This window comes from Gavia stellata, chromosome 21 (genome assembly GCF_030936135.1).
Source record: "Gavia stellata isolate bGavSte3 chromosome 21, bGavSte3.hap2, whole genome shotgun sequence".
Classification (NCBI taxonomy): domain Eukaryota; kingdom Metazoa; phylum Chordata; class Aves; order Gaviiformes; family Gaviidae; genus Gavia; species Gavia stellata.
The window spans coordinates 1055385-1070052 of record NC_082614.1 but is presented as its reverse complement, the minus strand read 5'-3'; positions in this window follow the sequence as shown (position 1 = coordinate 1070052).

Genomic DNA, 14668 nt, shown 5'->3' with positions numbered 1-14668 from the left:
CCATAGATAGACTGATACGAATGCTTGTGGGGCTGTGCTGTGAACCAAAGCAGAGAACTGAACCAGGTTAGATATAACACCGTATAAATAAGGAAGAGGTATTTTTATTCTGAGTTGTCTCAGGGATCTGTTTTGCAATGCAGCCCCACAAACAGTTGATCATCACACCTAAAAGGGCAACAAACTTATGCTAAGGCAGAAATGAGCAGACTGAAGGTGGGGAGAAGGATAGAAAGTTCTCAAAGAAGCTTTGACAGCAAGGGTAACCTCACCTGCCTAAATCCCAGGCTGAGCTGTTTGCATTTGTCTCTGTCAAATTTGATGGCATTTTTTTTGGGTCATGGCTCCAATTCATCAAGATCATGTTCAGTTCTGATCTCATCCTCCAGAGTACTTCTTTGAAATCTTCCCAGTGTTTGTGTCTCAGAAACCCCCTCGTCCAATTCCTGTCTGTTATCTCCCTTCTGAACTATTGAGAGAGGCTGTGAGTGAACTCTATGGAATAGCTGAGAACATGTCAGAGGTCACAGCATTAAAAAGAGCTGTGCCATTCATATTTTTATACTGTAAAATGTTTGGCATATTTACAAAGCTCGCAAGGTGTTAAGGTTATAAATCATCTGCCAAAGCAGACAGGGAACACTTTTTACTGAACTGTAAGGGCTTCCTGCTAAGAACACGGGCAGAGGTGGTACCCTGATGTGACAGAGATGCCCCCAGCAGATGTAGGACACAAGGGCTGAGGCAACTCCATCACTGGAGGGCTGGAAGAACAGTGTCAGGAACGGCTCTTCCTACTTTGTGGAAAGATGCACACACAACTCCTCCAGGTCCTTCCCAGGCCTATTTTTCTAGGAAATGCATTTGCTTAAGCATGGAGGAGGAAAATTTGATGGAGCATCTAAGGAGGGGAAAGAGAGAGGGTTATCATGGGGATGGACCAGTTGGAGACTATTGACATGTAACAGTTCCCCTGCAGTGTTAAACTCCACTGTTCATCGTGAGTGAGCTACATGGGAAAAAACCAGACATTCCCCTTGTAGCTCAATACAAATTCAATTGTGTTTTGTGTTTGATTTCACTAGTCATCTTTTCTGTTTCCAACTTTGGTAAATATTCCTCTGAACCTTCCCCTGACATTGGATATGTTTACTGTGTTAGAAGCCTATCAGACTGGTGACACTGCTACTGCTGAAACGGTAGCCTGGAATACTGCAAAAGGCACAGGCACTCCAAAGACATCACCGTGAGGAAGGGGTGAGAGAGCTGCAGGGTGAGGAGGTGTATTTTGCCAATCTGTAGAAGGTCAGTACAAGGTCTGGGTTGATAATTGCCAAGTTTGGGGAGGGCACGAGGACAAATCAACTCTATTTCCAATGAGCAGGCATCAGGGATCCATCTCACCTGTCAGGACACTGCCTGAGTTGCCAGAATATGTTGTGCAAATTTTACTGTATTCTACTGTAAAACCTATAAAAGAAAATATTGACTAGCATGCAGCACAAGGCACAGCCTCGTTTGAAAAAGCCTCCAAAGTGGGCTGTGAACCACCTAGGGCTATTGCCCAAGTAATGTTTTCAGGGCTGTTTTTCCACCATGGTAGTTTCCTGCAGGCCATATTTCCCAAGCATACTTGCAACACTGCCATGTGGGACTATGTCATAAGCCTTCATGGAGCCAAGATATATCACATCTACCACTTTCCCTATCCACTAGACCAGTTATCCTGCCAAGGAGAGGAAATTAGATTGTTTCGACAGGAGTTGTTTTTGCCAAGTCCATGTGGGCTCTTATCTTATTACCTTATTATCCTCCAGGTGCTTATAAACCACTGCTTAACCACTTGTTCCAGTGTTTTTCCAGGTACTTAGGTTAGACTGACCTGTCTGTATTTCCCCAGGTTCCTCAATTACTCCTTTTTAATGGCAGATGTTATACTTATTCCTTCCTAGTCTTCTAGGATGTCACTGTTCCTCTGCGTGCTCTCACAGGTAAAGGCGAATGACTCTGTGACTGCTGAGGATACTCCCTTCAGCACTCTTGAATGAACTTCCGTTTTCTTTCTTCCTCTCTTAAAATTAATTGCATTAATAATTGGTAAGAAAATAACATTTTATTTTTAAGTGAGGGATGCACTGAATACTTAAGCTTTCTCTGTATCATTTATTATTTACTCTGGGTGCAATTATCCAAGGATTTATTTCATTTTCCTCATTCTTAAATATTTATTTTCTTGCTATTTTTTTGTCCCTTACTAATTATAATTCATTCTCTTCTCTTGCATACTGACCTTCTGCTAATACATTTTCACATTTAGTTTCCACTCGTGATACATTTCCTTTTTTGTTTCCAAGTGACTGAAAATTACCCAATGCAGCCACAAGTTTCTTCTTCTGTTAAAATTACTTTTTTTTTTCTCCTGCATTAGGGCCATTTCTTAGTCCTTTTTTGTAAGCACCTGGTCTCCTTCATGCCTTTTTTGCTTGTACTCTTTCCCCATTGTCAAATTTCCTGAGTTTACTTCATTGGTGTTTCCATTCCCAAGTGTCTTTTAAAGGGTTAAGCACAATATTAATATATGCTATAATTCTCTGTGGTGAGATCCTAAATCATCCAGAAGAATCTAAAACGTCATATGTGAATGTTATTTGAAAACAACTTAGAATGACAAATGTTTGTAAGGAGTAACATACACTGTGATGAAAGTAAAGAGCTTTGCAAACAAAACTCCCCCTTACTCTATGCATTGCAGGTGGGTCCTTCCTACAGCCCTGCTATCACTCCAGAAACAACTTCTCCAGCTGCAATGACAGTTTCCACTGGGTCCCTGTGAGAAGTCTCCTTTTTTTCACCAGCTCCAAGGTGATGTACGTTTGGTCCTGCGGGCTGGGACCTGCCCTCCCTGCCCTCCCTGTGCTCCCGCGGGCTCCTCTGGGCTCCCTGGGAAAGGGTACCGACTGCTCCTCCTCCCTGCCTGCACAGCCAGTGCAAACCAGACAGCTGTTTCCTCTCCTGCTGCTCATCCATAGCCATAAGCACAGCATCCAGTACCCAGCGGGAATGAGTGAATGCACAGATCCTCTCAACTACCCCATGCCCTAAGCATGTGCAAGGCAAACTGCAGTATTCTTCTGAGGAGACTACAAGCGTGCTGGCAAGACTCAATTGCCAATTGTTTGTTTTGTAGGCTATTTTTATTAAAAACTATTAATGTATTTGCCATTTATAAACTGGATGCAGTGTGACCTAGGCAAAGAGCACTGGGCTGGAAATGACCAAATATTGCATCTGTTTTCACTCCAACTCTGGAATGTTTGGAGACCTTGGGAAACTGCCTTCCTCTTCCCTGTTCTTTCTTCACCAAGTGCGTTGTGATCTGCCCATAAACAGAACATGACTATACAAAGTCCTTCCCCTTCCTAAAAGTGATAGTCTTTCTGGCTACTGGGAAACTGTTTCTTTTCAACTGTCTGTGGTAATGGCTTCAGCAAACCCCTCAATCTTTGGTCATTGCATATAGTACTGATGTATCGATAGACTTGTCCTACATCTGCTTGAACTGGCCTCCTGCTTCCCAAGGTGCTACCTGGGCTCCAGATCTTCATGGGCTCAATTATTTTGTGCCATCAGCCAATTTTTGGTGATCACTTCCAGTCACCCAAGCAGCAAAGCTATTCATTATCTAATACCTACTTAAAATGAAGACAACAAAATGCTGTCTCAAATGGCAGAAGCATCATAATAAATGATCTCTAGTCCTGCCTTCTCAGAGGTTCTTCCTTCTGTATGTGCAGCTTGCTCAGGAGAGGGTAGAAGCAGGTGGATCCTTCCAACATCAAGCTTCCGTATTTGCTCTGAGAGTTTTGAAGTCCTACACACAGTGGTGCCCTTTCAAACCTGACCAAGAGCACTTTTCATGGGGACAACAACTCTATTTCATCACAGACACAACCTCACTCGGCAGTCTGAGAGTATGCAGAAGATGCTGCCACTGGAGAAACCACCGGGAAAGCAATGAAATCTGGTGACTAGATGTGAATAAGCATCAAATGTCAGAATGTAATTCAGCTCCCCAGAATTAGTGTTCCTCTGCTCCTTCCCTAATTTGAGACCCAGCAGCCTAAGCACACCTTCTCTCACACCCAATTTATGCCCAAATCTATGATGAAGAAGAGTGTGCTCTGAAGAGCAGCACTGTAACTTTGTATTTCTGCTTGTTTTCCTGATACCCTGGACCTGATGTCCTGGACCAATTTTCTGACAGCAGTAAAGGGATCAAAAGAAGGTACAAACTGAGTTGTTCCACAAATTACAGCCAGCCACTCTCTCAGCAGCTTATAGTTCCTCACGGATACACTTTGAAAATCAAATCTTCCTGTTGTTTTCATGGGGGTAAATTGTTGGCATAAAAGTAGGAAGAAAACACACTGAAAGCCTCTGAGGTTGAATGTGACATACTTCAGTGGGATCTACACTCCCTGGGGAAAGAAATCTGTGCAAAGCAAAGCAAGGGAAAATCCTAAAAGGACATCTGCCAGAATAAAAAGAGGCAACTTCCTGTACAAAATACGTTCACTCCATGAAAAATTGGGTTTGATCTCTGGCTGCAGCTCTTCTTAAATGGGATATGAATATCCCTAGATATTTTTATGATTAGATAAGATTAAAAGCAAACCAAACCCCAAACCCACTATGACTCTGGGGTAAAGGAAGAGTAGTTGTGTGGGAAGTGTAGCTTACCTTTGTTTGGAATTTACATGAAAGCAGAAAGTGCAGCATCCATGCGTAATAAATGTGAGTAGCAAAGGTAGAACAGTTCAACAATCTGTGACTATTTCATAAAATTATTCCTTGAAAAATAGTTGTAAATGCAAAGTTTGTTGTGTGAATTTGTATGCCGGTTAATGATCTGGCCAAACAAAGAACTGACATTTCAAGACTATCCATCTAGGAACCATGAGTGCAGATCATGATGAACAGACAGGCAGGAGCAGGGGAAAGAAAAAGGGGGAACGTGGAAAATACTAATTCTGAAAAGGACTTGGGAGTCCGTCTGATGGAAGCATACTGAATGTGAACGTTCAATGCAACACAAAGGCAACATCTACCCAGGATCTGGATTTTATTCTGAAGATATGTTTCTATCTCAGGGAGTAATTGGAGAAATAGTTGCCGAAAGGTATGCTTCATCTTCTGCACAGGCTGCCTGCATGGCTTACAGACTGGAGCTATTTTTGTATAGGCATCTTTCAATGACCTCTAGGCTCAAACTCTACAACTTTATGTCTATACCTAAAGATTTTTCTTGGTTATGCACATCCAGACAGTAAATGATATTCTAGAGTTAAAAATCAGCTTTCCTCTCAGTTTTATCTCTAGAATAAATAACGGTTAAGTCAGTCTAGTAGCCCCTTAAAGTAGTAGAAGAGATCAAATATGTACAAAACAGTTTAGTATAACAAGCCCTCCTGAAAGGAAAAAAGAAAAGTATGCAACTCTTGCCGGTGATGGATTCAGTTTCTGTGAAATGATATGATTTGCAATTATTTTCACTCACTACCTGCAGCAGTCTCAGGCTTTTACTTTGTGTTTGGGTGGTTTTCCTGGAGACAAGGCACGACCACAGGATATTTCTGCTCAGAGCAGCAGCCACTACAGATGCAAAAGAGGGTAAAAGGAGAGAAAGAATAGGGATGTCTCTCCAATAGGGACCTTATGGGAGAGGATGGTATCCTTGTATCTGATGGTTTTGAATAGCTTTTTCATCCATGCATGGCTTTGCTTGTTTTTTGAAGATTCACATTGAATTTTAGCTTCTGCAGCATTCAGTATCCCAGCCTGATGCCCCTTTTCCCAGCCTGATGCCCCTTTTTTCCCATACTGAAGTGAAGAGCTATCCACTTATCCTTTCCAGTCCACCCCCAAATTTGCATTATTTTCCCCTCACGTATTTTTTTTTCTGAATGTAACTATTTACTGTGCAGACTCTACAGACTTCTGATCATACATGTTACCTTCTCTGAACCTTTTCCACACTACACTAGCCTTTCTGAGGGGATGACTCAGTGTTCAGGATGCAGATACACCAGGGATTTACACAGTGCCATGACTCTGTTTTCAGTTTTGCCCTCTTTTCCTTTCTTAGTACATTCCAGCATCAATTTCCTCTCTCTCTGATCGAGTTGATATTTCCATAGGACCATCTATTATAAACCCCGAAATCTCTTTTGATCCACTGACTTCAAGAACTCTTTCCTGAGCAGTAATAGCTAGCTAAAACCCTTTCTTTATGAATGTAAATGTAGGGCTCTTCCTTATGTTGCATAATTCTATCTTTACCTATGCCAGATTTCAACTGTCATTTTCTCATCTAGTCAGTGTTGGCAGATTCATCTGTGATATTTTGCAGTCAGCCCTTTTTCCAAACCTGAATCACTTAATGTCGTCAGCACTATCAACTCACCATTCATGGTCCTTTCAGATCATTAACAATTATCCTGAGCCACTGGTGACCAATTTTCAAGCAGCTTTCTATTTATGTCAGGACCAGACATTTTACCCCAAGGTGGCTGCATTTCTTCAGCTATCTCTGGTGAGGATCCCTCCTGGAAGGGCTGTGGAAATCCAAGGAGAGGGTTAGTGGGTCTTTGTCACTCCCACACTTGTATTTAAAAAAAAAAAATCCTCATGAATCAGCAAGGCATACTTTTTTTCTTTGCTGTTTCTCTCGCATATCGTGATTACCTGTATGTCCATTTATCCCATTCTTTAGAGTAGTTTCAGCCAGACCCATGGGTGTGTGCTTCTCTGACCTTCCAAGGAGGACTTTCTTAAAAGTTGGATCATATTTACTGCTTTCCAGTTCTCTGGTACTGAGGCAGTTTTAAAGGGGGAAATTACTGTTGATTGCTCAGCTCTTTCGGCCTTGATTTCCTCTAGAAGTCTTGGGTTGAAAAAGGATTTAATCTTAGGCTTTAGATGTCAAGAAGTTAGCTCTGAGCTCTGATGTAAAAATCTGAGCCTGAGCTAGTTTTGCCAGATGCCCTGTAAAACCAGCGGAGACCTGACATCCATATATGTCCCAGTCTGGTTTTCTCTGTTGGTTATACAGGGAACCTGCAGTGACCACTGTAGACTTGGACAGCTGACATTTACAAATCTAAGTTACAGCAGGTGAATCCCACCCACAAGATTCCAGTTTTCTCCAAGAAGCCAGCCACTGCTCTGACGATCTGCAAGTTTTAGGCTAAACTCTCTATTTCATACCATGTCATCTGGAGACCTCTCATATTTCAAGGGTGCTGCAGCATAACTTGGCGTCCCTATAAAAAGGCAGAGTATTGCTCTTTGACTTTCATATATCTGACATTGTTCTTTGGGACCCTATTCTACAAGAGTATTTAATTCCTGGATTCAGATTTGTTTGAATTATAATCTTATATAAAGTATTGAATCTTTCTATGCTTAATTTGTGCTCCTGTCATCTGTCATTAAGATAACAAGTATACAGTATGTAGCAAGTATTAGTTTTACAGATGAGGCTTAGTGGTTCAGCATTTGTAACACAGTGTTTTTGTCAAGTATAAGCCAGCCTACAGCAACCTTAATTGTTGAAACTGTTTCTTTTAGTGTGCCTAACGTTAGGTTTCGGAGCTGGTTGTGGGTGGATTTTTTTTCTTTCTTTAAAAAAGGACTAATCCTAGCTGTGTGTGTTCTTTGTCTTTTAGACAGGTGTGGGGTTTGGTTTGTTGTTTATTTTTTAATTTATTATTTCTACACTTTCATTTGCTTCTGTTTTCTCTTTCTTTCCGGGGAATCTTGTCCTCCTATATCAAGATCTAGTGCTTGCATTGTTTTCCAACAAGGGAAGGGAAAAAAATATCCCAACTATTATCTTCTTCAGGTAGCTCACAGGCACCTGTGTTAGGAATGATGTATGATCTGAATGTCATGAGCCTGTGTTTAATAGACAAGTTGTCCTCTTAAACTTATAGCTGTAAATTGGATATCACATTAATGTGCACACCTGAGTCTAGACATGCTGAAGGTGACGTGAGAGTCACTATATGCAGCTGCCTTTTGGCACTTTCAAGAAATATATTTTTTTTTACTGTGCAGAATATCTATACTTAGTTCTTTTTCAGCTACTCACCATCTGATAACCAGCTTTCTCTTTTTCATTTAAGTGTACACTTCTAAACAAATCTTGTGCTTTTGATCTTGCAAAATGAAAAGTAGCTCATCTTCACTTTTGTAGCTCACTTGACTGATAAAAACCAAACTTCTGTGAGTCTCTCCCAGTTGTCTCTTCAGTTCTGGAACACTCCAGCCCTTGAACTACTGAGCTGCTACCTCTCTCCTTGCAGCACCATTTCTTCCACTCTCTTCCTTCAGGATGCAGTCACCTGTTTCAGCACTATATCTGCCTGGTGCTGTGTAGCGTTCCTGGGCAGTGATTAATGAGCACTCTGAATTTGAAGTATAATTAGGGTGAGCAACTTGTAACCTAATGAATATTGCTGGAAAGATGCAGGGAGGGGAGGATCTGCTCATCGCATGAACCGAGTTGCTACATCAGCTTATTCAAAGTGGACATTTCCAAGACTCTGAAAAGACTGCTTATTTTTATAGCTTCTCCCTGACGCTGCTCAGCTCTTCACATCCACCTGCAAGGTACAATGGGGGCAAGGGGTAATGGGAGGAGGTGTCAGTTGTGGCTAAAATCCCACTGAGTCCATGAGAAGCTTGTCCAGTTTGCAGAAGGGGTTTTGTGATACGGCTGTTGCTGTGGAAGACGCAAACCAATGACCATAGAGGACTGTACCAGTCTCATTCCTCAGGTCCCTATAGAGGGAGTAATGTGGCAAATTGACATGAATGTTTTATTTGTCCTCAGTGGCTCATACACATGGGTGTCCGACCCTACACAGTAGTGTCAATGTTAATGCTGACAGAGAGCTGTCTTTGATTATGATGAATGGTACAACTTTTCCTGGCCTTTCTGGGTAGCTGTTGGTGCTCTGACACACGAATTGTTAAGACAACAGTGGTATTTATAGGCTTGATTGAGCATAAAGTTACAGGAAGATCATCCATTAAATTAAAATTGTTGTGTGTGTCTGTAAGGGTGGTTTAACAAGCCACTTGAGGGTTCCTCCCTGTCTGGAACACAGGTCTAGCATGGTCCTCGTAGGCACCTACCTCCTGGCCACCAGTGAGCACGTGGGAGATGACAGGAGAAAGGAACCATGGACGGAACAGCCCTGAGTGCCAAACACCATCCTTTGCTAGGTCACCTAGACAAGGTTAAAGTTGCTGCTGTGACAAAATGCAATAGCTGGCGGTTGAATACAGAACAATACAATTATGTGCCCCAGGTTTAATGAATTAACATGGAGCCACGATGTCTGCTAGGTGAAGTGCTGCATGGTTTTCAAGTGGAGGATCCAACTTTGATAATGACTTTTCTGCCATGATTATATGGGATAAGGTTAAATGACACAAAAGAGAAACTTTCCTGCTTCAGGCTTTAGCTGTTCTTTACCTGGAAAGGGGCTATGGAGGATCTTCTCCCCTAGCGAGAACTTTCCACCAAGAGTCCTGTATTTGACCCTGGGCTTGATGGACTCAGGCTGGTCCTCCTTTTCTTTGACATGCTCTGAAGAGTGCGTTAGAGAGGCAAGAACAGCCTGGTACTCATTGCCCCCAAGACAATGTTTGAGTTAACTGATGTTTAAAGAAACTATTTCCGTTTTAGCCATGGAATTAATTTTTGGTTAAGACTACTGAATAAATGGACACAGAAGAGCCTATGTGGTATTAACAAGATTCTAAATGAAGGAACCTATTCATTTCATTATTGATAACAAAGTCATCTTCCCCAGAATAGCGAATGAGGTAAAATTGGCACTTTGAGATAAGGCCCTGATTATTGTCTGTGGAATCTATTACATTCTATTATTTCTCCCAGATAAAACTTTAAATCACCCTTCTTAAATGCAGACATTTGGTAGCTATTCTTTCCACAGAACAATTTTATGTTACTTTTCTAACTTTTCCATTCTTATTTATTTTTATATTTTGTTTTAATTAATGCAGTACAGAATGTTCAAAAAGTTAAATTCTTTAGCTAAGCATTGGGATCTATCAAACTGTTGGAAGAACTTAAAATAATGAGTAAATTATTAAATAGCACTAAGCCAATTCATAATTCATCATTATTGATATTTATACCAATGGCTGCTGGTGAGGAAGGAGGTGGAAGAGGATGGTGTTGGATCAGCCCCTTGGGAAAGCAAAGCAATGTCCCTGCAGGACTAGGGAGGTGGGAGGAGTGAGTGGATCAGGCAGGAGAGCTGGCATGTGCTTTGGAATGACTGCAGCTGCTCTGCTCTTAGGAGATTTAGAGGAAGGTCTACCTCACTGGGAGAGAGAAAAATGCAGGGTAGATAAAGTTACAGCTGCAGGAACAGAAATTAAATCAGAGGGAGAGGGAGTCAGGAACAAAGTTTATGGGAAGGAACTGGAATGAGGAGAAAATCCAGGGAAACCAGTAAAGCTGAGGAAGGGAAAAAGGGGTGAAGAGAAGACACCCTAGGAAGACTTAGCAACTATAACTTACACTACTTCAATAGGGAGCACCAGGAAACTGGAAGGAAGGGGGTGAGCTCTACTGGAAGTGCACTAGGGGGAAAAAACAGACACTTGTGGGGTGGAGAGCTGAAGAGCAGTGGCAGAGGGTTGGGGTTTTGAGGCAGGATAGGGTGTAACGTGCAGCAGTGATGGGCCAAATCTAGCTCCTTGTGATGTTATATGAACCATCTTCCTAATGGTAGTGCTCCTTTTTAGCATTACCCTTTTAAAAGCACCCTGAACAAAACCTGTGTGGGTTTGAATGACAGCAGCCTATCCCCTCTAGTAACATCTCCTTCTAATGTCACAGCACAAAGGTCTTCCTACTATGGGGGGAAACTCGGAGCTAAACTGGACTACTGTGTGTCATATGAATGCCCCAAGCTGCTCGCACGTCTCCTTCATAACGTGCATAAGGTTTAACTTGCAACAAACCTCATATGAATGCAGCTGTCCAGCTGAATGCCTCCTAGATGGACTTCTCTAGGTTACCATATTAATGCCAATATCTTAATATTTGTGTCTATCACACTCATGGAACAGAAGCATGGGATCCCTGGTGCCCTTTCTGTCCGTCAGTTCCTTCCTTGTTCACCTATGCTTCAGGAGGACAGATTGCATATAGTGTTGCTTCATACGTGCTGCCACCCAGGAGTTCCAAGGGCCTCAATTAAATGGTGATTTATATAAAAGTGCATAAAGATCTCTTCAGACTGCAGACAGGTCCTTAGTGAGTTTGTTTTCAATTAGCAGCTGTTTAATAAAGTTTTTCTCATTGACAAATCCCCTTTTTGCTTAACCCACTACTCCATGAAATTGTACGGCCCACTTCAACTCATTTAGCCCTTCCTCTAATACAAACACTTTTAGCACTTTCTGCAAATAATTAATAATCCAATTTAGATTAGATGGATTATAGATGGTCTTAGTCCTCACTTGATAACACTTCATTCTTACCTGGCATTTTCAATTTTACCCAGTATTATGAGATACAGGAGGCAAATCGGGAACGTCTCATTGTAAATGCTCGTATATCATGATTTAGTATGAGAATTGCTGCTCTTGTTGCAGAATCAGGGACAGTGAGAAATTCTGCTTCTTGCATGAATGGAATGACATTTATTACAAAAAATTGTGCATGCCAAAGGAGCAAATGGTTGAATTTTATGTTCAGAGACTGCAGCATAAAAAAAAAGAAAAAAGAAAAAGGAAGAGAGATTTGAACTTTAAGGAAAGCTTTATGGGTCACATTATCAAAAGTTACATTTCAGAACAGCTGAATGGATGTTTCAAAGCTCTGATCCCAAATACGCGTTTTAAGTCTGAACTGCTGCTTCTCTTAAATCGTAACCTATTTAATAACATTTGTGAAACTTCCTTCTCCTACCTCCCAGGGCCTGGATAACTTGTGCAAACATCCATACTGCTGATAAACGGTGCAAGAGTAGTTTTTGCTATTAGTGCTTCTCTTTCACTCCATCTACCTCAGTAGGTAACTGGTCCCCATTACTTTCCACCCAGTGATTCACATCAGCAAGTACCGGTGTCCCTGGCCTGCCCTGCAGCAGCAGCTGTGGTGCAGTGGGCAATGCCAGGAACAGAGAGTTCGTGGGGATTTCGGCAAACGGGAGCAGCTCAAATGATAGGGAGCACCAGCCGGGCTCACTCTGATAGCCAAGCTCCCCAGCAATATTCCCTGAGTAACTTGCCAATGTCTGCATAAATGGTGGAGAAGGAGGAAAGAGGTGAGTGAGCAAGGTTCTCCACTGCCCTTCCCTTCCTTCTCCTTAGCTGGGCTCAGAAGACCATCCTCACATAACTGCCAGGGAATTTCATGTCATAGTAACTTTGGACCTACAAGAGACCTCACAACCCACAAAAACTGAATTACAAATCAATTTGCAGCACTCCTAAGCAAAACAGGGTACAAGAATGGTTCATTCAGATCCTTGAGAAAGACCTGCAGTGGTCTAAGCAGTGGTCTGATCTAGGAACTGGATCATACCACAGAAGGTGTAACTTATAAAAAGCTTTATTGTGGCAAATACTTAACACTGGAGTGAGTTGGGTAAAACCCAGACCTGCCTGCATTCCTGCACGCATGTGGACTACTGTTCTAGCACTATGCTCCTGCACTACCAAGCTGAGAGTGTCAGAAAATTGTCCAAGGAAATAAAACCACTGGAAATTGGATTGACACACTGGAGTTAAAATTGGTAAATTTATTTTATTTTTCATTTCTGGAGAATTGAAGCTCTGCTATAAATCAATTAGAACAAGCCCCAGGCAAATCTGAAGGTTGATTAATGAAGGACTAGCTTTGGCTGCTTGGATCACTGTTGTTGATTGGAAATGGCTGAGAAGTTTGTTTCCAAAGCAGGAGCAGGGAAAACGTACCACTGTGGCTTCATCTTTACCTTTTCCTGACAAATAAACATGAGTCATCCTGGATGTCATTTCTATTCCAGTGGTGAACCTGTGAAGGTTGGCACTGCATAAGCACACACACAAACAAGTGAAGCTTCTGCCTACACCAAACATCCATCTATTGCTCCACAAGCATTGAAAAAATTACACACTTATATGGCTGTTTTTCCATTCACACTTAGCATGGGTGCTGTGCAGATCAGACATCTTGCATTGCTGGTGACACAGGCATTAAAAAGCATGGAAAACTTGTACGTTCTTGTCCAAACTGTTCTGTTTCCTCTTCTGAAAGTGTTGCTATTGATTACTTTACCTCCTTCATTTATTCAGTATAATCCATATTGATAAGCCAGTTTCAAAACTGTCTATTGCCGAATGCTAATAGGGACACTGCAGTGTGATCTGAGTGTGGTTGCTCAGGGTATAAATGAACCACATGGCAGGACCTTCTCCATTTCCAGGACGGTGGAAATGAGGCCTGTCAGATGTCAAACGGGTCACTAAGGGGAGCCCCCTTCCATGCTCATCGCTGCCTCAGCCTGGCAGAACAAAACTTTGAAGAGATAGAGAAGTTATCATTGTGGAGGAGTGGCCAAAGACCCATTACCTTCCTTGTCCCTTCACAACCCAGCACATTTTATTCCTACATTTACTCTGAGCTCTACATGGCCATAAATCATGCAATACATTTGAAGTACCATATTCCTGTAGTCCATCATGAATTAATGTGTACTGGCATCGCTATCACATTCAAAACATTTCTAAACTCTGTACTTCAGCTGAATCTGTGATGTCAGGATAGCCAACACCAGACATACCTTAGCAAAATGTCCTTGCGGCAGAATCGAATCACATCCAGTCCTAGAAATTAAAACATTCCAAGGCTTTATTGTCTAAGTACCCAATTAAAAAAAGCCTAATGCCTTCAAATGTGTCGGTGGCAAATAATCACAGGCATCACTCTGCTACACCAAGTTGTAGGGCTCCAACAGCAGAAAACTCTTCTTGAATCATTTCCTGTCTACTTTTTGCAATTTCCAGAGAGCTTTATTACTATCAACAGGCTTTAACTTGACCAAAAAGAAGTGTACTTGTCCATGGATTCTGCAGGGTGCCTGCTAGATACCAGTATAACACCTTTGCAAATAAGTAGGTTTGGCTGAAAATCGGAAGGGTTGTAGAGATGCTCAAAGGAAAACTGTAAATTTTTATTTTTTAGCCATGAGAAAACAAAGTATTCAGCCTGGGAAAAAGACGAACAATATTTTTATGCTAGACAAAACAGGTAAGTTGCAAGGTATTTAAAAAAAAGGTTTTAGAAAGAGTTAACCACCTTAACCCATACCTATCCCTAGAATCACAGCTGAAAATAACTTCGTATTTTGCTATAGTTTTAGTAGAATGTTCTTTTTACACATTTTTCCAGTGGAAATGGCTTTGCAACCAATAGCAAAAGCAGAAGTATATTTCATTTTCTTCCGTTTGCTTTTCCTTTCTTCGACCTTTAAGAACTTATTTTTTTGGGGGGGAGAGGGGAGAAGACTAAAAATCTCTCCGTTTTCAAGCAGCTGAACTAATATTTTAAATAATAGGTATGGAAAACACATTT